The sequence below is a fragment of the Neofelis nebulosa genome, chromosome 17 (assembly GCF_028018385.1).
Source record: "Neofelis nebulosa isolate mNeoNeb1 chromosome 17, mNeoNeb1.pri, whole genome shotgun sequence".
NCBI classification, from domain to species: Eukaryota; Metazoa; Chordata; class Mammalia; order Carnivora; family Felidae; genus Neofelis; species Neofelis nebulosa.
In genome coordinates, this window is record NC_080798.1 from 45,738,750 (window position 1) to 45,764,583 (window position 25,834).

Below are 25,834 nucleotides of genomic sequence, written 5' to 3' on the forward strand. Positions count from 1 at the left end.
GTTTTAGGTAAAAACAAAACAACAAACAAAAACCCCACCTTGTTGGTATTTTATTGGATTGCATTAAATTAACTGAGAGAGAATTGACTTTTAAGTCTTTCTTTCCAAGAATACAGCATCTCTTTTTCATATTACTATTTATCCTTTGGTAGTAGTTCTTTTCCCCTGTCATTTGGTTTTGCACATTTCATATTAAGCTTGTTCCTAGCTGTGAATAAGCTCTTCCTTCCATTATACCTTTTAACTGTTGTTTTATTATATAGAGTGTATTGATTTCTTTTTAATTCTACATACTGCCACCTGATTGAATTATCTTGTATTTTGCTGTGGTATTTCAGTGGATTTACTGGGTTTACAGATACAAAATCATATCTCAAAATAGAGATAGCTTTGCCTTGTTTCAATCTTACACCTCTCAATTCTCTCTCTAATCTAATTGCATTAGTTCAAGTTAGTGTTAAATATGGTGATGACATCTTTGTGCCTAACGTTAGCATTAATGCTCCCAATGTTTCTACATTATATCAGAAGTTGACCTTAGGGCTGATTTTATGTGTGTGTAGGTATGCACCTGCATGCACTCATCTACCCAGATCCCCCCAGCTGCCCCAGAGGTCACCTGTGGACAGTTATTTTCCATAAGGCAGGCTTCCTGGCTCTCTCTGCTTAAGCACATTCACTAACTGTGGGAGGGTGTTCTTGGCCTTTGTGAAGACAAGACAGGGTATCCTGTGGGACTCTTGGTTCCAGAGTGGCCCCTTCACCCAGTGAGGTTTGGAAGTCAGTAGATCAAATATTCAAGCTTCTTCATCTCTTCACCTCTTTAAGAGATGTGTTCCACAGTCTATCAGAACACTATATTCTAGAAGGTTTAGGAAAAGGTGAGGATAGAGAGTATAGCTGTTACTGTTGCCCAGCATCTGGCATATGGTAGACAGTCCGCATATTCTCTCTGTGGAGAGGCTGATTAGGGATAAAGGAATACAAGGTGCTAATCTTACCCAAATGGCCCTGGGTGCCCAGGTTTGTTGAGTCTTGGGTAGTCTTCTGTGGAATCCTTGATCTAAGGGCAAATGGAATGGAACTCCTGGTGCTGCTCTTAAATCAAGGCACATGTATTGGCAGTTCTCATAATGGAGGCAGAACTTTATCTGGAATCTTTTAGGATTTGCTTCTTTCTTTGACATTAGGAAAACTTGCCAGAATTTGTGTGTGTGTTTGTGTGGGTGTGGGTGTGTGTGTTACCTCCCCCACCCCTCTCACTCTTTTCTTCTTTGCCTCCTAGCAGACAAATTTACAGTTTCTGGATCTGTCTTATAAATATTTTTTCTTCCTTAATCTCTGAGGTGTTTATGTTGTGTTTTGAGTGAATTCTTGGGCTATATTTTCAACTTGAAGATTTTAATTTTCAGCTTTGTCCATTTTGGTTTTAGATAACCAATTGAGGATTTAATTTCATTGATTTTTTTTAATGTTTATTTTTTCAAAGAGCCAGAGACTGAGCTGTCAGCACAGAGCCAGATGTAGGGCTCTAACTCACTAGCTGTGAGATCATGACCTAAGCCACCCAGGTGCCCCTAATTTCAGTGATTTTTAAAAAGATTTTATTTTTTTAAGAGCAGTTTTTGGTTCACAATAAATGTAAGTGGAAGGTAAAGAGATTTCCCGTATTTCCCATATATCTCCTGACCCCAGCATGTGCCTAGCTTAAGCCATTATCAACATCCTCCACCAGAGTGGTACATATCTTACCACCTGACCTTGTCATGACATATCCTGCTTAAAGTCCATAGTTGACCTTAAAGTTCAGTCTTGGTGTTGTACGTTTTATGGGTTTGGACAAGTGTGTAATGACTTATATTCATTATTATAATATGTATGTATAATATTATATGGAATATATTATTGTACGGTAATATAGTATCATCCAAAGTATTGTCACTGCCCTAAAACCCTTATATTCCTCATCCTCTTACCCTCCAACTCCTGGCAACCACTGAGCTTTTCATGCTCTCCAAAGTTTTGCCTTTTCTAGAAAGTCATGTAATTAGAATCATAGAGAATGTACCCTTTTCAGATTGCCTTCTTTCACTTAGTAATATGCATTTAAATTTCCTTAATGTCCTGTCATAGCTTGATAGCTCATTTCTTTTTACTGCTAAATTATATTCTATTGCCTGGATGTACTTAGTTTATTTGTTCATTCAGCTACTGAAGAACATCATGGTTGCTTCCAAGTTTTGGCAATTATGAGTAAAGATGCTATAAACATCTGAGTGCAGATGTTTTTTGTGTGGATATGTTTTCACCTCCTTTGGGTAAATACCAAAGAGCAAGATTGCTGGGTTGTATGATAATTGTATGTTTAGTTTTATAAGAAATTGCCAAAATGCCTCCAAAAGTGGCTGTATCATTTTGTGGTCTTAATAGCAGTGAATGAGAGTTCTTGTTGGTCTACATCCTCACCAGCATTTACTGTTGTCAGTGTTCTGGATTTTGGCCATTCCAACAGGTGTGTAGTGGTATTTCATAACTGTTATAATTTACATTGATATGGAATATGATGTGAACATCTTTTCATATTCATGTTTTTAATATATGTATCCTTTTTGGTGAGGAGTCAAGGTCTTTAACCCATTTTTAATTGGATTGCTTTCCTATTGTTGACTTTTTTTTTGTAGTTGAAAGTATCTAGATTATTTATTGAAAGAATTTTTAAAAGACAGGTTGAATACAACCTCAGTCTATCATTTTGGTATATCTATGTTCCAGAAAAGGTTTAAGATAGTTAAACTGTTACTATGTTATATTTTGCTGTAAATTTTAGGCATAGAAATAAGTCTTCACCAGAGCAAATGAAATGCCACTTAGGATAAAATATTACTAGGAACAACAGAAAGTTGTAAAATATGAAATTTTGGGTATCTGAATGATTTACAATCAAGAATGATCCATATATTTACTTTAGCATGCAAAACAGGAATTATGTTCAGCACTCTAATACAGTTATGCCGATAATTGTGGAAAAACAAGGACACTTGATCCTTTTCCTGAATTAGCAATAACAGACACCTAGAAAGGAGTGAGTAGGTCCCCTCAGAAAGGTCTCAATTTCCTTATGAAAGAAAATGACTAATGTGCTAATTAAGGGAAAGGAAAATAATAATATAACCACTCAATGTCCATAATGTCTTTGCTGTTTACAAGGACCTTCCATATATTGTTGATCCTCACAGCCACCCTATGAGGTAGACAGGTTTCAGTTATGCATGTAAAAAAATTTCTTTTTAACATATATTTATTGTTGAGAGACAGAGACAGAGCATGAACAGGGGAGGGGCAGAGAGAGAGGGAGACACAGAATCTGAAGCAGGCTCCAGGCTCTGAGCTGTCAGCACACAGCCTGATGTGCGGCTCGAACCCACGAACTGTGAGATCATGACCTCAGCAGAAGTCGGACCCTCAACTGACTGAGCCACCCAGGCGCCCCTCAATTATTCATTTTAATGAAGTATTTTCTCCATAAACACTGAAAAATGCCCAGAGAAGTTTGCTCCTGAACCCTAGTATCCATGTATTTAAATAAGTAAAGCTTTAAAACAGATGTTTTTCTTACTACCTTTAGTTTCAGAGTTGCATTAAACATTTATTTTCACAGCGTACCCTTTACAAAGATAGTAAGAAATTTCTGAAGTCCACCTTTGAATTCTTTTGGGATTCACTCTGGCTAGCAACATTTTTAATTGAGAGAAGTGTTTCTTAGTTTTGCTCACACTCTTTGAGGAGCAAGTGAGTGTTGAGTGTTGAGATGTTGGTGTCCTGAATATCAAGGTTGAGCTCTTGCATTTGGAACCACACGTATGATTTATGTTTGTAGAACTCAGAGTCTTTCTGGTGTCTTCAGGCCAAGTTTAGTCATAGGAGTGGTAGGACTGCTCTTCAGTGTGGATAGAAAGCTTCTACTTTCACCATGATATTTAACTGTTCTGTTGCATGTTTTACAAGTAATCAACACACTTTTGGGGTCTTTGTATTTTTTCTCAATTTTTGCTTCTTTAAAACTGAGTGTATATTTTCTTGCCTCTCACTAAGAAGTTTATGTATTTTGGGTGGCAGTTTGGATTTGGGTTTGAGGTACACTTGAGAGTTATCCAAGATGAGCAACTGGAAACAGTGTGCACATGTTCCTTCAAAAGTGATGTTATCATTGTGTGATGAACTGTAGGCCCAGAGGAGATAGTGGGCCTGGCCTGGCCAGCTCTCCTGTAGTTGCCATGCTGTAGCCTCACAGTAGGGCTTCTGCCTCTTGGCTATAACTGCTGGAAGCCGCTCCCTGCAAGATAGGAGACTCCAGGATCTGGCAGCCTGCTGGACTTTGACCTCTGAATCCCTTCCTATTGTTGACTTTTAAATTCTTGGTTTATTTTGGATAGTATACCTTTATCAGATGTGTCTTTTTGTTTTTATTTTTTTTAATGTTTATTTACTTACTTTGAGAGTGAGAGAGAGAGAGAGCATAAGTGGGGGAACATAGAGAGGAGAGACAGAACCCCCGAGCAGGCTCTATACCATCAGGGCAGAGTGTGATGTGGGGCTCGAACTCATGAACCATGAGATCATGACCTGAGCTGAAATCAAGAGTTGGTTGCTTAACCATCTGAGCCATCCAGGCGCTATCAGATTTGTCTTTTGCAATCATTATTCACAGTCTGTGGCTTGTCTTCTCCTTTTATTGATAAATCTTTCTCAGACCATGAGTTTTAAATTTTAATGAAATTCATCTTATCCATTATTTCATTCATGGATTGTGATTTTGATGTTGTATCTAAAAAGTTACTGCCATTCCCAAGGTTATCTAGATTTTCTTCTACGTTATCTTCTAGTTTTATAGTTTTGTATTTTATATTTAGGTATGTGATCTATTTTGAGTTAATTTTTGTGAAGAATATAATGTCTGTGTTAGATTTATGTTTTTCTATGTGGATGTTCATTTGTTTCAGCACAATTTGTTGAAGACACTATGTTTGCTCCATTATATTACCTTTGCTGTTTATTTATTTATTTTGAGAGAGAGAGACAGAGAGAGAGAGAGAGAGAGAGAGAGAGAGAGAGAAGGAGTAGAGGAGGGGCAGAGAGAGAGAGGGAATTCCATTCCTCTGGGCTTGAACCCATGAGCTATGGGATCATGACCTGAACCAAAATAAAGAATTGGATACTTAACCAACTGAGCCATCCAGGCACTCCACTGCTTTTGCTGTTTTTTCAAAGATCAATTGGCTGTATTTATGTAGGTCTATTTCGAGGCTTTTTATTCTGTTCCATTGATCTGTCTCAGTGACAAATTTTTGCTTATTTCATTTCTAATTTGTTTTTATTCATAGTTGCCTGCTCTTATTTTATGAATGCAATGTTCTGTCATATGTTTGTGTGTGTGTATAAATAATTTGTGCATGTATAAATATATATATCAATTTATATACATTATAAACATTATATATGTAAAATATTAAATATTAAAAAATATATAGTATAAAATATTAATGGTGCAACAGTGATTTCAGGAGTAGATTCCTTAATGCCCCTTACCCATTTAGACCATCCTCCCTCCCTGTTTTTATATCACTCCAGCAACCCTCTGTTTGTACTCTATATTTAAGAGTGATACATGTTTTGTCCCCCTCCCTGTTTTTATATTATTTTTTCTTCCCTTACCTTATGTTCATCTGTTTTGTATCTTAAAGTCCTCATATGAATGAAGTCATAGGATATTTGTCTTTCTCGGACTAATTTTGCTTAGCGTAATACCCTCCAGTTCCGTCCAGGTAGTTGCAAATGGCAAGATTTCATTCTTTTTGATTGCTGAGTAATACTCCATTGTATATAAATACCATGTCTTCTTTATCCATTCATCCATCGATGGACATTTGGGCTGTTTACATACTTAGACTATTGTTGATGGTGTGGCTATAAACGTTGGGGTGCATGTGCCCCTTTGAAACAGCACACCTGTATCCCTTGGATAAACACCTAGTAGTACAATTGCTGGGTTGTAGAGTAGTTCTATTTTTAATTTTTTGAGGAACCTTCAGGCTGTTTTCCACTTTGCATTCCCACCAGCAGTGCAAAAGAGATCCTCTTTCTCTGCATCCTCGCCACATCTGTTGTTGCCTGAGTTGCTCATGTTAGCCATTCTGACAGGTGTGAGGTGGTATCTCTTTGTGGTTTTGATTTGTCTTTCCCCGATGATGAGTGATGTTGAGCATTTTTTCATGTGTCGGTTGGCCATCTCGATGTCTTCTTTGGAGAATTGTCTATTCATGTCTTTTGCCCATTTCTTCACTGGATTATTTGTTTAAAGGCTGATTTCCTTTTTTTTTTTTTTTAATTATTTTTTTAAATATTTATTTATTTTTGAGACAGACAGAGACAGAATGCGAGTGGGTTAGGGGCAGAGAGAGAGGGAGACACAGAAGCCAAAGCAGGCTCCAGGCTCTGAGCTATCAGCACAGAGCCCGACGCAGGGCTCGAACTCACAAGCTGTGAGATCATGACCTGGGCCGAAGTTGGACCCTCAACCGACTGAGCCACCCAGACACCCCAAAAGGCTGATTTCTTAATGTAATGTTAATGTTTCCAAGTTTCATCCATGTTGTAGTATGTATCAAAACTTCATTCCTTTTTATTGCTGAAAAGTATTTCGTTGTATAGATACACCACATTTTATTTATCCATTCATCAGTTGGACACGTGACTATTAGGAATAGTATTGCTGTGAATATTTGTAAGTTTTTGTGTTGACATGTATTTTCAATTTTCCTTTGTATATACCTAGGAGTGAAATTTCTAACTCATATGGTAACTCTAGGTTTAACATTTTGAGCAACTGTCAGACAGTTTTACAGAGTGGCCACACAATTTTACTATGCCGCAGTAAAGTATGAGGGTTTCAGCTTCTTCGTGTGTCGATTCTTCCCTTGTTTGATGCCTTTTCTTTTGTGATGTTGGTTTTCCTAAAATGTTCAGTGATTCTTGGTTGTCGGCTCCTTATTTTGGAGATTCTTGGTTGTTGCTGTATAGTGTTAAGTTTTGGATGTTCTATAATTCAGCAGATAACTATAATATGTACATAATTTTAAGCTACAATTAACCCAAATGCTCAGAAAATGGAAATGGATCTTCCTAATTAAAACAAAACAAATCAAGAACACAAAGCAAAAAACCAAACTCACTTTGCTTGAATTCATGTGTTGAAAATTCTTTAAAAAACATTTACATTTTTGTAAAAGGAAATTTACATAAGTTTATGTTTTACTTGGAAACTGTGTTCGTAACATAAAATAACACTGGAATTTTGGGGATTTCAAACACCTTAATGTCGGTTATGTGAGTATGAGTGGCTCAGGTTGGAGATGATGATGATGATTTTTATAAGTTCCCTTGCTAAATGGACTCTGTCATCTCCCAGCAGTTCACTGAACATGTTGAGTCCCTTCCAATGTTGGAGCATCTTCCATGCTGATGCCTGCCGAGCATGCTCCTGGCCACTTTTTGTGTCTTGATTCCAGGCTGCTCATTTGATAGAGAATAGAGTCAGTGCTGAGAGTATGCAAGGCAGTTTTAGGCATCAGAGAGAGGTACTGTTGAGAACGAGTCATGATGTCTGTGCCTCTAATAGGCATTCAGGAAACAAGGCCATGCTCTCAGTGTGGCACATGGTTGTGCAAAAGCAGAAGGCCAGTACAACTTCCTGGACAAATTTGGCATTACCTAGGGGTGAGTGCTGTAGACTACAGTTGTACCTGGGTCTGAGAATGGTACCTGGTCCCGGGGGATTCAAGATTAGGAAAGCAAAGTGAATTACAAATGTAAGTGACTATGGAGCTGGATCTTAGCTGTGAATCCTGAATGGGCCATACCTAATTTATTGAATTTGTCTTTCTTTCATGTGCGTAAATTGGAGGTGGTGCCATTCTGGGTGTGCAGGAATAACATACCTTACCAAGGCCACTAGAAAATAGGGTCTGCAAGTAAAGAATTTCCTGCTCAGAAGTCCTACATGTATTCCTATTCTACTCTGAACCACAGGTAGGCACAGTAGCTCAACTTGGTTTCATAGAAGCTGGATCATCTATATTTTTATGCTAACTACATTTCCCACTGTGAAGTTTTCTGCATAAATCCATATGCTACTTTTCTCCCCCAGAGTAAGAAGTTCCCTTTAGGTCAGGAAATTCCAATCTTATGGTAAGTTAATGTCACAAAATTTTAAATATTACTACTTAAAAATAGTATTTCCTATGTGGTGGCCATTCCTTGTGGTTACTACAGGAATATACATTACATTACAGTACATTAAAAAATACATTATTTGTACACCAATATAATTGTTGAACAAAATGGATTCCTTTCTTGTGTGGGTTGATGTGTTCTTTTCTTCCCTGGCATGTTTTATTCCAGTGGCTGTCTTTTAATGTCTAATCAGAGATATTCCACAATGCATGCCTCCATTTGGCCAATTTCTTAGAATGTGAGTGTTTCAGGTCTGTAATACAGGAAAAATAAGAATCATGCTTTTTCACTATCAGTTCTGACTACTGGTGTTTGACCTAGGAGTTGGAAAAGTACTTTGTGATTGTTGGAGAACAGGCCTTTCCTAATATATGCATGGTGTCATTATTGTTATTTTGTGATCTACTTAATGTTATCAGATTATGTCCACCACTTTCCCCATCTGTTCTCTATGTTATCTTTTGAAATATTCCCCTGGGTGGACTATGTGGGATTTGCCTTTATGGCATTGTGTACTCGCTTTTGTCTATCAGCCCATTTTTCTACAAATGGATTGTGATCTCACTGCTTGTTGAGATATCCAGATTCAGGTTGTTTTTACAGTTACGTGTACTAGTCTGTAATATTCTTGTTCCCAAAAGACTGAAAAATAAAAATTTCCACATTGTACAATTAAAGACAAAGTGCTCTAGTGGGAAGGCTTTCTGTTTTTACATGGGAGGATATAGTATGTATACACATAATTTGAATACCTTTTTAGAAAACATGCTGTTGACTTATTAAAAATGAAAATGGGGGACACCTGGTTGGTTCAGAAAGTTAAGCATCCAACTTTGGCTCAGGTCATGGTCTCATGGTTTGTGAGTACAAGCCCTGTGTCAGGCTCTGTGCTGACACCTCAGAGCCTAGAGCCTGCTTTGGATTCTGTGTCTCCCTCTCTCTCTCTCTCTCTCTCTCTCTCTCTCTCCTTCTCCTACTCATACTCTGTCTCTCTCTCTTTCAAAGAAAATTATTTTAAATAAATTTTTATTTATTGATTTTTGAGAGGGGGAGAGAGAACAAGCGAGGGAGAGGCAGAGAGAAAGGGGGACAGAGGATTCAAAGTGTATTCTACATGGACAGCAGAGAGCCCGATGTGGCACTTGAACCCATGAACCATGAGATCATGACCTGAGCTGAAGGCAGATGCTTAACCGACTGAGCCACACAGGTACCCCAAAATTTTATTTTAAAATGAAAATGAGGGATGAGATCAGGGATAGAGGAACTTCTATTTTAACAGAACAGCCATAATTTTCTGCTGCTGCTAGTGATGGGAATGTAGATACTGCTTTGTAGTTCTTCTAGAGTAATTCTGTAAACACATTTTCTTTTGGTGGAAAGAATCCTATCTCTCTAAGAGTACTTGTGTATCTTTTCTATGGACAAACTTAGTTGACTTTCATGGACCTTTAATGATTGAAGGATATTACGTTAACATTGTATAAAACGGGATATTTCAACATTTTTTGGTTGCAAGTACTAAAAAACACAAACTAATATAAACAAATAGGGAATGATGTCTCAACTACCTGAAAAGTGCAAGTGGGCTTTAGTGCAGGTGGATCCAGGAGTTCAGATTTCATCACCAAGACTTACCAAACTCTCTCTGCCTCTTTACTCTCTTATGTTGGTTTGTGCTCAAGTAAACTCTTACATGTGTTGGCAAGATAGCTCCCAATGGTTCCAGACTGATAGACATTTTCCAGGGGAAGAGATCATTTTTATCTTGAATTCTCCAGCAGCAAACTAGGAATTAAGCTCTGTTAGACTTGGGTTATGTGCCCATCACTATTAGGAGGATGTATGCTGATTGGCAAGGCATCACTTGCTCCTGGATCTGGAGCTATAATCCTCTTGAACCACCTGAACCACTGCACAGAGCATTGAAGTAGAGTGATATCTAAAGGAAATCCCACCTGCAGGATGCTAAGCAGGCAAAAATAGCAGCTGTTTACTACAAGTGGTGACTTGGAAGACACATAGGATTTTCCCAGAGCACAGAAAAACTTCTGTACACATCAAGGAAAGCAGTATATAGAAGAAACACTGAATTTTTTAGTCCTAGTGTTGCCTTACAGAATAATCAGAACTGATTCTTTCATTATGATGCACCTTATTCTTAATAATTAAATATATAACAAATAATGACTTTTACACTCAAATATTTAATTTTTGTTCCAGAATATTAAGTATAATTTGTTTAATATCAAGGAAAAATGATTAGCTACCTACACACCAAATCTTGAAACTTGACTTACTTAATTATCATCTGCCATTGAATATTTTATTTTTCAGGTGAGAAGTCTGTGAGGCAGAGAACTATACTCCCCAGAAACAGTTTATGCTTAGAAGCAAATTTTGTATTTGCTGCTATCTGACTTAGAATTGAAAAAGGTGAGCCCAGTATGGAGAAGGGAAGTACTGACATTTGCAAATTAAGCTGCTGAGAACAGTACTTTAAGTTGATCTGTGAATTTTCCTCATCATGGTGTCTCAACCCACAAACATGGTTGAGAATGACTGTCACATGGTTGATAGTCATTTAGTGAGCAGGAAATAAATGGGAGAGAAACATGGTCAGCTAATACAGACTCCCGTTATTGTGCTCCCCTTGCCAGCAGGGGGAAGTTGGTTTGCTTTCTCTGGTGTTGCGCAGGTGTAGGCAAGAATCTGATTTCTTGGTGGAAGGAAACATTCCTCATTGGTGGGTAGCAACTGCAGTACAACTTGTGGAGGAGGAAATTTCCAGGGGCAGAGGTTGCAAGAATGGGAGAGGACAGTCTGTGCCAATGTAATAGGATCACGGAATCACAGAATGTTAGAGGTAAGAGGGATTTTTGAGATCATCTAGCATGTCATTTCATACAGGAAGAGAATGAGGTGATGTGACTTATGTAGGGAATCTTTTGCTCAATGTGAGTGGCACATGGCCTAATGGGGAAAGTGTGACCTTTGGAGGCAGACAGACCAGTGTATACTTGCCTTTCTTCTCCTAAGAGTGCAATCTTGAGCCACTGACTTAACATCAAAGTGCTTGGGACATGCAGTTGTTTAGTGGGGCATTAATAGTGATAGTGTAGGTAAAGCACCTACTGGAGTGCCTGGCAGATAGTGTGTGTTCGGGAAATACTAATTGACTTCTCTCATGCTAAGAAACACCTGACTTTTTTTTTTTTTTTAATTTCCTTTAGTTAAATATGTGATCTCTATCTTTTTTTTTAAATTTTTTTTTTTCAACATTTTTTATTTATTTTTGGGACAGAGAGAGACAGAGCATGAACGGGGGAGGGGCAGAGAGAGAGGGAGACACAGAATCGGAAACAGGCTCCAGGCTCCGAGCCATCGGCCCAGAGCCTGACGCGGGGCTCGAACTCACGGACCGCGAGATCGTGACCTGGCTGAAGTCGGACGCTTAACCGACTGCGCCACCCAGGCGCCCCTGTGATCTCTATCTTGAAGAGCTCTTATGAGCCTTTACTTTATAAAACCTAGCACAGTGTCACTGATGAGTGCCAATAATCCAATCATATTTTATTGATTTGACTTCTTTGAACCTAAGCCTTTTTCATGAAGCAGGGGGATAGATCTGAGTTCATATTTACTTGATAATATTAGGTGCTTTGTTTCACATCTTAACATGGAAGTCAATGCAAATATAAGTAGAGATGACCATAGTTACATGTAACACAAAATGATTTCAGAACTTGAACCTAGTTTTCCCCTCCTTTTTTTAAATCTCCCATCTACCCACTCACCCTCATTGCTAAGTTCCCACCTTACTGGCTTTCAGTACATTCCTCCAGAACTAAGTTTCTCCTCCACAACCTTGACGCTCTGCCTGATATGTTCATTTCCCATTCTGCTTGGCTCTTTGTTGTCATTCAGCTATTTTAAAAGCTCTTTGCTGATCAGCTCTCTGAGATGGCCCTTAGTCCTTCTATATCACATGAATATGTTACATTTTCAATAGAACACTGCTTGTTTATTGATACTGTTTGCTCCCAATGAACTATTAACTTATAGTAAGTAGTTACCATAGTTATCTCTGTTATATGAATAACTACATAGTAACTATGTAGTTGTCTCTCTTGCTTCTCATTGCATAATCAGTGCCTAAGGCAAGTGCCCAACATACCGACAAGTGCTCAATAAATACCTGTTGGGTTAACAAAGGTTGATTTGAATGACCCATATAGGTGGCACTGTGCACTATTAAAAGATCTGGGCCAGTATTCTAAAGCTACTTCTACCCCAGATTATGTAATTTGGGAAGAGAATTCCACCTTTTGAATCCTGATTGCTTTTCTGATAAGCTAAGGAAGTTAAACTAGGTCACATAAGGTTTCTTAGCTCTTCCATTTTGTGATTCTGTGTCTTTTTTCTTCCCTGCTGGACAATTGACAGGGTTCAGAACACACTACCCCAAAATATGACACCAAATTTTAAGCTGAAGTAATTTGAGAAATAGCTGGTACAGAAAGGACTTTGTGACCTCTCCCTTCGTTCCTGAAGAAGGTACTAAGATCCTCATGTGAGAGGTGCCCTTCTTACACCCAGAGGAAACTGTCTCTTATCTGCCAAGATGGAGGAATGCTGAGAGGAAGTCCGTACCAACAGGCCTTGCTCAGTTTCCTCCAGTTACTATTTTTAGCTCATACCCTTTTGCCCTATCAAGTATTCCCATCATTGTTGACTTTTTATCAAACCTAGTATAAAAACTCAGGCTTAACTGCTTATTCAGGTCTTTCATTTTCTTATGAATGCTTTAGTGTAGGGCAAAACTTAGATTAAATAAATACTTACATTTTTATCCTGTTCATTTGTTTTTGTCAGTTTAATTTTCAGGCCCAGCCAGGAATCCTAAGAGGATCGAGGAAAGTTTTCTTTGTCCTATACTATCTAACAAGAATTTATTTTTATAAGTACAGGTGATCTTTTAGATGGCTTTTGTGTATCAAAACACAAAGCTCATGCCAGCTGGTAGCTGATGAGAAAGAGGTATTATCCAAGAAAGAAAGAGTAGCTTTACATGGGGTGAATTATTCCAATACTAGTGGAAGATACATCCATAAGCACTAAATAATTTTTCTGATAAATGGAAGAACTGTAATAGCAATTAAAATAAATATACCATTCAAATTATTTCTTACTATGTAATTTTAAGAAGAGTTATATAGGGGTACCTGGGTGGCTCAGTTGGGTGAGCATCCGACTTCAGCTCAGGTCATGATCTCATGGTTTGGGAGTTTGATTTGAGCCCTGCATCGGGCTCTTTGTTGTCAACACAGAGCCCCCTTTGGATCCACTGTCTTCCTGTCTCTCTGCCCCTCTCCTGCTCGTGTTCTCTCTCTCTCTCTCTCTCTCTCAAAAATAAATAAATACTTAAGAAAGAAGAGTTGTATAAAATTACAGGTCTTTTGTGATTTCCTTCATGAACAGATACTAACAATTTGCGGAATTCTTTTCCTTTCTCACACCATTTGCCTTTCACAATAGAGAGTACTATTTAAATACTCTATTTTAGTTTCCTATTGCTGCTTTAATAAATTAACACAAACTTGAGAGTTTAAAATATCACAGATTTATAATTGTTCGGGAAGTCACATATCTGAAATGGATCTTATTGGGCTGAGATTGAGGTGTCAGCAAGGCTGTGTTTCTTCTGGAGGGTCAAGGGGATAATTTGTTTTCTTGGACTTTACATCTTTCAGAATCTGTCCACATTCCTTGGCTCATGGCCCCTTCCTCCATCTTGGAAACCCACAATGTCCATATATGACTTTTTCATACCACGTCACTTTGGTACTCACTCTGGGCCTCCCTCATCCACATTTGAAGATCCCAGTGATTACATTGAGAATTCCCAGTGTATTCTCTGTTTTAAGGTCAGCTGATTAGTAGCCTTAATTCCATCTGCAACTTTAATTTCCCTTTTCCAGATAATGTGTTCACAAGTTCTGGGAAACAAGACATAGATATCTTTGGGGGGCCATTATTCTGCCTGCCACACACTACTTATGAGAAATGTGGGACCCAAGAAATTTAACAAAAGTCCCCTACCCCTGGACAAGCAGAGCAAGACTAACTCCATTTTGTGCTACACCCACCATCTCATGTATAACATCCACATGACCTACTTATTGCTTAAGACACTCCCCACCCTAGTCAAGCCACTGAGCACACCCTTACTGGAAACCAGCTCATATAAGAATGCGGAACCCCTAAACGCCAAAGAATGTAAACCCTGCCTTTTGCCCGCCAATTCTGACCAGAGTGATAGGCTAGTTCAAACAGTTACTATAGGGTAAATTGTAATTCAATTGGCCACCTGTATGTGGACTGACATGACTATGCAACTTTCTGTGTGTGTTACAATCTCATTGGCCACTGGTCCCTATAAAACTGCTACGCCTCTTAACCTAGGGGTCCAAGTCCCTGCTCCGCTGTGTCAGGTATACTTGGGCCCAAGCTCGAGCTTGCAAATAAACCCTCGTGTGTTTGCATCGGTATCGGCTCCTTGGTGGTCTCTCGGATTTGAAATTGGGGGCATTACAAGAAAAAGAACAGCCTCTAAAGAAAACCCAATTCCAAGGCATCTGCTGAACTGAAAACAATTTATGTATTAATATGTGAGGATAGCCACATTCTTGATTTAAAAAAAATTTTTGTAATGTTTTTATTTATTTTTGAGAGAGAGACAGAGTACTAGTGAGGGAAGGGCAGAGAGAGAGAGAGAGAGAGAGAGAAACACAGAATCCAAAGCAGGCTCTACTGACTCCAAGCTGTCAGCACAGAGCCCAGTGCAGGGCTTGAACTCACAGGTTATGAGATCGCGACCTGAGTGGATGTTGGTCGACTGAGCCACCCAGGTGCCCTGCCACATTCTTGACTTAGGAAGAAAGGTGATTTATGCAAAAATGTACAAATATGACCAACCGCACAATAGCAACTGAGGAGAACAAAGGCAAAAGAAAACAAACTTACTTACAACTTGCAGCCCATTAACAAGTACTTGAGGCAGGCAGAGTGACCTTCCTCCAGGACCTCAACTGCCTCATTGTAAATACTTTGCTAGACGCAAAAGGCAACCTTAGCTTGACAGTAGCCGGACCTCCAGGATCCTGTAAGTCTTTAACATAGAACAATCCCTTTAGAAACTTGTTTTATCTCTACCTCCCCAAGATACAGGTGAGCAGTCCTTCTCCAAGTATATGGCCCTCTGATATACATCTGAGGGATCTAATGAACTTTATCTGAGCAGCTAGCCCCTCAAGGTCCTGTAAGCCTTGCTTCCAAATTCCTTAGAGGCTTTAGGGTATCCCTAACCCCCTCCCAACTTGAAAGTGTGCAATCAGTCACTCCTTACAATCCCAGGGCAGCTGTTTTTGCCCGCTGGTCCTGTCCCCGTGCTTTAATAAAACCATCCTTTTTGTGCTGAAGATGTATCAAGGACTCTTTCTGGATCGTGTTGGCTCCCGGACCCCAACATCTCACAGCAGAATCTGCTAATATTCCCCTGTGGAACATCAAATGTAAATTTCTACTTTGCCTAACCGGTAGCCAGATATACAGAGGAAGGAAAAGTTAACTTCTGGCTCTGATTCATCACTTTTATTGAAGTTAAATTCTTTTGTTTTAATGCACACTTGATTGAGCAAGCATTTATTGAGGCAGTTATGGTTTGTGGGAGAAAGACAGTTGAAGAAAGAACAAATGAATATAATGTAAATCAAATACTTGGCCCTTTTAAAGTAACTACAAAGACTTAAATGTGTGTTCTTAATGGTAATTTTTACAAAACTCCAATAGGAGGCTTTGACAGTGATTGTTTTGGTGGGGAGATGGGTTTTCTTTTCACATGCTAATCACCTGCTCCTGGCGATATTTCTCTCCTTGACTGCAGTCACAGAATTGAATAATTTATGGAGTGAATTTTGTTGTAAATTTATTGTGTCACAAGCAGGTTGTAATTTCACTAACAGTTCACTTAAGTTATTAAGTTAAAAAAAATGTGGTTGATAGGATAGTGCATTTCGAGGTTTTTTTTTCCTCCCTGCAAGTTCACATCTTACATATTTTCAAAACAGAGTACTTGCCTAATTTTTATTCAGAATCTGATATGCGAGAAGGAAGCACACATTAACATAAGTGGAATTGCATTTGCACACTGTTGTTGAATTTTAGAAGTCGTAAACAAATTATTGAAGATTTTATGGAGACAGAAATAACATTAAACCCCCAGTGCTGTGGAGCTCCTGCCATTGTTTTCTGAATAACTGTCCCCGCTTGCTGATGACGAATGAAGAGTTGGTGGTATAAAGGTGAAGATGCTCCTGGGAAGGGAAAAAGCCGCATTAATTCCTTTAAATTTTGCTTCAATTCCGAGGTTAAGATAATGACAAATTATCACTCCCCCAAATCTTATCCAATCCAAATGGAATACAATGGAGAATAGAAAAAAATCTTTAAAAATCTCTCACAGGGGTATCTGATTGGCCTTCATCTACATTCAAGACATTCTTAGGGCTTCTCTTTTAATGACCATTCTGCTGTGATAAGAGGAAACATTTGGCCACTGCAGAAACCTCTGCTTAGTTTCTGCCCCCAATGCTTCAGCATTCAGCAAACACACATTTAAGGTCTCCCGTTATTTACATTGAAATTTTTCTATTGACCCTGCCAGTGTGAATGAATTTCAAACAAGTCATTTCTTTCTCTGCATAGATGATTTCCCTAGGTTCCTGGTGGGGGTCACTTTTAATTCCTCTAGGAGTACCCTCTATTCCTGTTAGCACCCTGAGGATTTGCTTTCTGTTTTCCACCCTGTTGCCTGCATGTGGCCCCCCTTTCTTCGCACCCTACCCTGAGTATTCCAACTCTTATGTGGGGGATGCTGAATAATAGCCACTATTCTTCAACAGGAATACTTTATAGGCCTTCAGAATAGACATTTTCACCATCTGTTACACAGAATCTGGAAATGTGATGGGAAAACAGGTTATAATTAACTAAAAAAGGGGCAAGACTGTGTATCTTAATGCATTTAGAGTTGAGGAAATAGCCTCTCAAATTTCCATGAAAAGAAACGCAGCTTGCACTTTTTTTTTTTTAATTAGTAGAATTTTTTTGGAGCCATTTGGGATTTACAAAAAATTAAGGGGAAAGTACATATACTCCCTCCTCCCCCACCCAGTTTCTCCTGTTAACATCTTGCGTTAGTGTGTACATTTATTACAACAGATGAGCCAATGTTGACACTAAAATCATTATTAACTAAAATTCATCATTTACATTAGGGTTTACTCTTGGTGTTGTATATATTCTATGGGTTTTGACAAATGTATGACGTGTGTCCACTATTACGGTATCCTGTTGAAGCACAAGTCTGTGAAACTGTTCATCTATTTATCTCTACTCCTAAAGCTTTGGTAATCACTCTTCTTTTTATTGTGAAGGGGTTCAGGACAAGTCTCTCTAAAATGTGCCACTTGGGCGTGTGGAATATCTTGAGTTGAAGATAATCGAGTCCCTGTAGACTCAAGAGAGTCCCTCACTTAACTACTTAGAAGACTCTAAATTAGGAGTCTTTCCCAGAGTAACCATTATCACCAGAGATAAACTTTATCTGAGTCACCCATCTGTATGGTAAGACAAACATTTAATTACCAAACATCTGCTCTTCGTATTGTCCTGTGAATTACCTTCCTCCCCTTGAAGTGCCAGGCCCCTATTCCATTCCTTAGCTCAGGATGGCATATATTCCTCATTTTACCTTTCTGTCTTTGAACTTCTTTATGTGATATTCCTATATGTATGGAATGAAATTTCATTTTCTCTGTTAATCTGTCTCATGACAATTTAATGCTTAGACTAGCTGTAAGAACCTTTGAAGTGCAGAGAAAAAATTTTCCTTCCCAACAACTGTTTCCATAGTTGGGCCTTTTCCAGCATGTCATAAAGTTGGAGTCATACAGTAGGTAGCCTTTTCAGATTGGTTTAGCAATATGCATTTAAGATTTGTCTTCTGTGGCTTGATAGTTCATTTCTTTTTAATTGGTGAATAATCAACTTATACTTTTAATTGTATAGCATTAAGTTCGAAACTCAGGTTTTCTGATACAGGTGAAAAGGAAAAAGATTAAACTTTCACTCTCCTGGGTCCAGGTTGGCATCTCATTTAACTGATTTAACAATCCACATGGGAAATGAGACTCATTAATTTGATTAGGCTTCATATATTCATATTAACATTTTCCCTTGGTTAATTATAAATGGCATACAGTGTCTAGTCTCTTGGTCACTAAGAAAAAGAGACTTGTTTTTAATGCTTTTTATACACTTTATCTGAAGCCAGTTCGGGGAAGTTACAATTCTGTGTGTCTATATTTGTCCCATATGAGGCACATAGTCAATCCACAATTTTTTTTCAACACATACTGGATATTAGGTATCAGTTTGTACACTGCAAAAAGAATGGTCAGTAAGATTGGTGAATAAGGCTTAAAACATTTTTACTGTAAAGAACACAGAGGCAATAAACAAATAATAATTTAGGTCCTAAAAAGTTCTATGAAGATGATAGTTCAATGGAGTGGAGACAGCGTATGTGTATGTAGTCTGTGCAGGTATGCATAGGTGTGTGTAGTGTTTGTGTATAGTGTGTGCATTTGTAGTGTGTGTGAGTGTGTGCCCGTGTGTGTGTGTGTGTGTGTGTGTGTGTCAGGAGGCAGGTTGCAACTGCTTTTGCTAGGGTGTTCAGGGAAGGCCTCTAAGGAGGTGACAATTAATTTCATGAGCCACAGACAACCATATGAACATCTGGGGAAGGGCATTGTAGGCAGAGGGAACAGCATGAGCTGCAGCCCTTACTTGGGAGCTGTCTTTATCCTAGGAACTGAAAGAAGGCAGTTCTGAAAGGAGCAGAGCAAGTGATGGGGAAATGGAGATGTAGGAAAGGCAGGTAGGGGCTAGATCTTATCTGGCCTTATAGACCAGGAGTTTTTGTTCTAAATGTATTGGAAACAGTTAACTTTACCCAGACAGAGGTCTGGCTTTTGCCCTCAGCTCCTGGGAGCTCTATGGGATGCCCTGCCTGATAAGTGTCTTTGTTTATCTGGTGGTCCTGAGTCACACTGGATAGTTTAACATTGTGATTTATTGTGGTTGTTTTGGGTCATAAGTAGCAGCTCAACTTCCAGAGGGACTGGAGGCTAAAGATCAGGCGTATAGATAACCAACCATATGTAGATGATTGAACCCCAATAAAAACTCTGGATACCAATGCTTGGTTGAACTTCCCTGCCTGCTTGGCAATAATACCATGAGTATTGTCACATATCTTTGGAGGGAAGAGTTAGTTCTATCCATGACTCTCCTGGGAAAGGACAACTGGAAGCTCTGTGGAGAGCTATCCTGGACTCTTTCCCATGTTCCTCTTCCTTTGGCTGATGTTAATCTGTATCCTTACTTTGTAATAGACCAGAACCATGAGTATAATAGCTTTCAGTGCATTCTTTGAGGTTTTCTAGCAAGTTACCCAACCTGAGGGTGGTCTTTGGGATTCCCAAACTTATAATTGGTGACACAAGTGAGGGTGGTCATGGGGACACTAGAACTTTGTAGTGGTGTCAGAAATGAGAGTGATCTTGGAGTCTCCTTAAATCTGCAGAAGCCATTGGAGTTTAAGCAAGGGAGGATCTACATTTGATTTGTACTTTAAGAGGATGGCTTTGACTACTCTGTTACAAGGCTGTTAGAGTAGTCTGGAAAGAGGTGGTAGAGACTTAACCAGGAATAACATCAGTGGAGATGGTGTAGTTAGATAAGGCACATTTTGTTGATTAAGTTGGTAGTATTTACTGATGAGTTGACCATCATATTTGCTGTCACAGACAAGTGTCTATGACTGGCAAATAAATGCCATTAAATACCAAAAAGTTTTAAGCTGTATAGCAGGAAGACTTTGTGAGTAATCTGGAAAACTGTTGCTGAGTTTTTTAAGCAAGCCCTTTGAGCTCATTGTCTCCTTAGGAGTATATATTTTTTTGTTATTTCAACTTTTTATTTAAATTGCAGTTAACACACAGTGTAATAGTAGTTTCAGGTGTAGAATTTAGTGATTCATCACTTCCTTAGGACTGTATTGTAGAACATTTTTAATACTGTACTATTAGTATTCACAAACCTTCCAGTAACAATTCTCTTTAAGTGTATAGTTTAGGAAAATTGGAAACGACCTGGATTTTATGTATTGGGTGTGCATTTGGCAGGTGGTACTGTTTTTAAGGTTGTTGTGCTATTGTGTCATGCCTCATGCCCTGGGGCATTCAAGAATTTCATGAATCTTCTTTTCTTCTGCATTGGATATAAAATGAGTGTCAACTTTGAAGAAATGTGTACAATTTCTAGCACTGGGTCTGGCATATAAAAGGTACTAGATAAATATTGGCAGAATGAAGGAAGAAATAAATGAGTGGCATTTTAGCCTTGACCTTCATCCTAATAAGCATACAAAGAGCTCACAGGTCTTCAGGTGTTAAGGTTTGGGAGGGGGGCAGACAGAGGTCCTCACTACTATACTCTACCCTCTGGGTAACAGTCTAAAGTTTGGCTCAACTGAAAAGGATATTATGTGAATAACACCAATACTTCTATTAGTTCAAACCCATTGCCTTTTTTTAGATAAAAAAAATGATTTTGTGTACTCACTATATCTTCCTGCTGGGTTCCAAGCATTAGGCTGGCTCTGGGGATTATAAGAGCAAAGAAGACCTCATCCTTACCTTCAGTGATCTCATGTTCTCAATGAGCAACACTTCCTTAGAGGGTAGGGAGATGGAGAGAATGGGAATAGTTTTACATGGGACAAGACATTTCCTGAGGTTGAGGCCCAGATGGCATGCTTTGGGGAAAAAATAGAAAGCAAGAAGCAAGAATACTGGAGTTAATTTTTATTTCTTATGTGACTCACTTCTATGTTGGGTAGATAAACAGGATCAAACGTTCAAGTCTGTCACTTCTTTTCCTACTTAAAGACATACATTTCATAGCACTTCTAAGCAGCTAAAAACTCTTCCTAAACATTCTCTATGAATTTTTGTTTTTCTACTCCATCTTGCTCTGGGCCCTGGGGAGTTTATGACCCCTTCCTCAAGTTCTATAGTGTCTGGGGCATCCAGGTGGCTCAGCTGGTTAAGTGTCTGACTCTTAATCTCAACTCAGGTTATAATTTCTCTGGCTGTGAGATAGAGCCCTGCATCAGCCTCCGCGCTGAGCTTGGAGCCTGCTTGAGCTTCTCTGTTTCTCCCTCTCTCTCTTCCCCTCCCCACTTTCCCACGTGTGAGCATTCTCTCTCAGATAAACTTAAAAAAATTCTACAGGGGTTTTAACAAGGAATAAAACAATGAATTATTTTCAAATGGTTTTTAATCTGTGGGTAGATAAAGCAAATTCTTAACTATATGATGAGGGGGATAATAAAACAAGTTAAATGCAAAGTGCTCTAAGGGGAGAGGAGGTTCTGGGTGGGGGACACAAATGATATCTGCTGGGAGGGGAGGTGGGAAGATGGGAAGTGGAGGGGAGGATTAGGAAAGGTACTATGCTACAGAGAGCTATGTTGCCTGTTTGTAGCCTGTTGTGTTTTCTGGAATTTTGCCTGCTGGCTGATGTCAGTTTAATGGCTTGAAATGCACCACAGTGAGAATATTGACCCTGAAGCTGGTAAATGCTACAACTCAGGGCTTCCTCCATCCAGTGCTGATTGTTGTTGTTGATTGTTTATGTTTGTTTATTTTTGAGAGAGAGAAAGATAGAATGTGAGCAGGGGAGGGGCAGAGAAAGAGGGGGACACAGAATTTGAAGCAGGCTCCGCACTGTCAGCAAACTGCCGTTTGCTGTTACAAACTGCTTGAAGCCACAAACCGCAAGATCATGACCACAGTCAGATGCTGACTGAGCCACGCAGACGCCCCAGTGCTGATTGTTAAACATTGACCATCACCCTACTGGGTGTCGGGAAACCTTGGCTCTGAGATGAACCTGGGATGGGAAAGGGAAAACTCTCTAGGTAGAGCACCTAGCTCATATCTAGGCATGGAGGCAAGTAAACATGTGTGTGTATGTGTGTGTGTGTGTGTGTGTGTGTGTGTAGAACAGTGCAACAGTCAGTATGAATGAAGGGTAGGATAAACCTAGAAGAGGATCAAGAATAAGCTGGAAGGTAAGTTAGGGTCTTAGATGTCAAAATACTCAGCTAAAGGGTTTTATAAGTTAATTTGATAAACGGTGAGAGCCGTGGAAGGTTTTATATATAGCATAAGAGTGAGACAAGCAGAGATGATGTTGCACAGTTTATTTAGTCTGTCATCCAAGATCAAGGTCTGAAACTCCTTGTCTAGGGTGCTCCATGTGCAGTCACTTTACAAAACTTACAGCTCCTACTTTTACAATTTCTGTTCATTCCATCCCCTCCTTTCCATTGAAGGTGAGGAGCCTGGGAAGGGACCTTGGGTGTAGGAAAGAGTTTCTGTCTTTGGAAGCCTTTCCACATCAAAATGACATCTTTGGCATTTGTAGGGATGTGAGGTAAGAGATCTAATTTATTTCTCTGTCCCCCAAGATGGTCAGCAAGTTATTTCAATTTATTGACTAGTTCTTCCTTTCCTCATTGATTTTAAAAGCCAGGATACAAACAGCTAATAATGTTACGATCCAGACTTAGATCATCAGACTGTGTGGTGCTTTTCCCAGTGAGTTCCAAGTATACTAGCATCCCTAAGATGATCTAAAACCCTTTCCTTTACTGCAGAGTTTTCTAACCTGTAAAATCAATTGGCTTGTTTTAATTGGGTTCCCCTACAAGCAGGCTCTGAGACAGAGTAGGACATTGGGGAACTGAAACAAGGAAGGGAAGGAAGTCAACAAACATTCTTTTATGATGCAAATTACCATTGTGGGTAATTAGTTTTGGTCTTAATCTGTGTAATAAAAATGATAACAGCTAACACTCACATAGTGCTTATTATGTACTAAGTACTGTTCTAAATCCCTCCTAAATCTTAATACATTTATTCTTTAAAAAATCTCTTTTATTGTAGTTGACATACAATGTTACATTAGTTTCTGGTATACAACATAATGATTCAACAACTCTGTATGTCAGGCTATACTCACCACAGATGTAGCTACCATCTGTCACCATACGATGCTGTTACAATAACCCTTGACTATATGCCCTATGATGTACCTTTCATCCCCGATTTATTCATTCCATAACTGGAAGTCTTTATCTCCCACTCCCCTTCACCCATTTTGCCTCAACCCCCCTCCCCTCTGGCAACCATCAATTTGTTATCTGTATTTATGGTTTTGTTTCAGCCTTGTTTGTCTGTGTATTTAAATTCCACATATAAGTGAAATTGTGGTATTTTTTTTCTGTGACTTCATGTAACATAATACCCTCTAGGTCCATCCATGTTGTTACAAATGGTAAGATCTCATTTTTTTATGACTGAGTAATATTATATATGTATGTACCACACCTTTATCCACTCATCCATCAGTGGACTCTTGGGTTGCTTCCTTATTGTAAATGATGCTACAATAAACAGGGCAGTGTGTACATTTTTTTGAACTGGTGTTTTTATTTTCTTTAGGTAAAGGGCCAGTAGTGGGATGGCTGGATCATATGGTACTTCCATTTTTTATTTTTTGAGGAATTTCCATACAGTTTTCCACAGTGGCTGCACCAATTTACATTTCCACCAACAGTGCACTAGGGTTCTTCTTGGTCCACATCCTCACCAACGCTTGTTATTTTTTGTCTTTTTTATTCTAGCCATTCTGACAGGTGTAAGGTAATATACTTCATTGTGATTTTGATTCGCATTTCCCTGATGATTAGTAATACTGAATATCTTTGTGTCTGTTGGCCATCTGTAGGTCTTTGGAAAAATGTCTATTCAGGTCCTCTGTCCATTTTGAAACAAATTATTTGTTGCTGTTTTTGGTATTGAGTTGTATAAATTCTTTATGTATTTAGGATATCAGTCCCCTTTTCGATATATAATTTGTGAATATCTTCTTCCATTTGGTAGGTTACCTTTTTGTTTTAATGATGGTTATCTTTGCTGTGCAAAAGCTTTTTATTTTCATGTAGTCACAATAATCTATTTTTGTTTTTGTTTTCCTTGCCTGAGATGTATCTAGAAAAATGTTGCTAGGGCTGATGTCAAAGAGTTTACTGCCTATGTTGTCTTTTAGAAGTTTTATGATTTCAGGTCTCACATTTAGGTCTTGAATCCATTTTGAGTTTGTTTTTTTGTGTGGTGTGAGAAAGTGGTCCAGTTTCATTCTTTTGCATGTAGCTCCAGTTTTCCCAGAACCACTTAGTGAATGGACTGTCTTTCCCCCATTGTCTTCCCTCCTGTGTTGTAAATTAATTAACCATATAAGTACGGGTTTATTTCTGGATTCTCTCTTCTGTTCCATTGATATTTGTGTCTGTTTTTGTGTCAGTACCATACTGTTGCCATTATTATAGCTTTGTAGTATATTTTGAAATCTGAGGTTGTGAGACCTTCACGTTTGTTCTCAAGATTGTTTTGGCCGTTCAGGGTCTTTAGTGGTTCCATACAAATGTTAGGATTATTCTAGTTTTGTGAAAAACACTCTTGGTATTGTGATAAGGCTTACATTGAATCTGTGGATTGCTTTGACTAGTATGAAGATTTTCACAGTTATTAATTCTTCCAATCCACGAGTCTGGTATATTTTTACATTTATTTGTGTCATCTCTTCTTTCATCAATGTTTTACAGTTTACAAAGTACAAGTCTTTCACCTCCTTGGTTAAGTTTATTCCTAGATACTCTTTTTGGTGCAGTTGTAAATGGAATTGTTATTTAAATTTCTTTTTCTGCTTCTTCGTTACAGATGGCTGTATGTTAATTTTGTATTCTAGAACTTCACTGAATTCATTTATTACTTGCAGTAGTTTTTTTTTGGTGGAGTTTTTAGGGTTTTCTGTGTATAGTATCATGTCATCTGCAAATAGTGACAGTTGTACTTCTTCCTCACCAATTCAGGTGCCTTTTATTTCTTTTTCTTGTCCAATTGCTATGGCTAGGACTTGCAGTACTGTACTGATTAAAAGTAGTAAGAGTGGACATCCTTGTCTGTTTTCTCATCCTAGATGAAAACTCTGTTTTTCTCCATTGGGTATGGTGTTAACTGTGGGTTTTCATATATTGCCTTTATTGTTTTGAGGTATGTTTCACCTAAACCCACTTTGTTGAGGGTTTTTATCATGAATGGATGCTTAACTCCTACATTCATTTTTTTTAGTGTTTATTTCTGAGAGAGCGCACACACGTGTGAGCATGAGTGGGGGAAGGGCAGAGAGAGAGAGAGAGGGAGACACAGAATCTGAAGCAGGCTCCAGGCTCTGAGCTGTCAGTACAGAGCCTGACACAGTGCTGGAACCTACGAACTGTGAGATCATG

The 25,834-nt window shown here is 38.7% G+C and overlaps 1 pseudogene; it reads right to left on the minus strand.

Annotated features, from left to right (window-relative positions):
• Window positions 1-3,666: 3,666 nt before the first annotated feature.
• The window catches only part of LOC131499207 (UPF0711 protein C18orf21 homolog), a 142,529-nt pseudogene continuing 120,361 nt past the window's right edge, over window positions 3,667-25,834 (minus strand).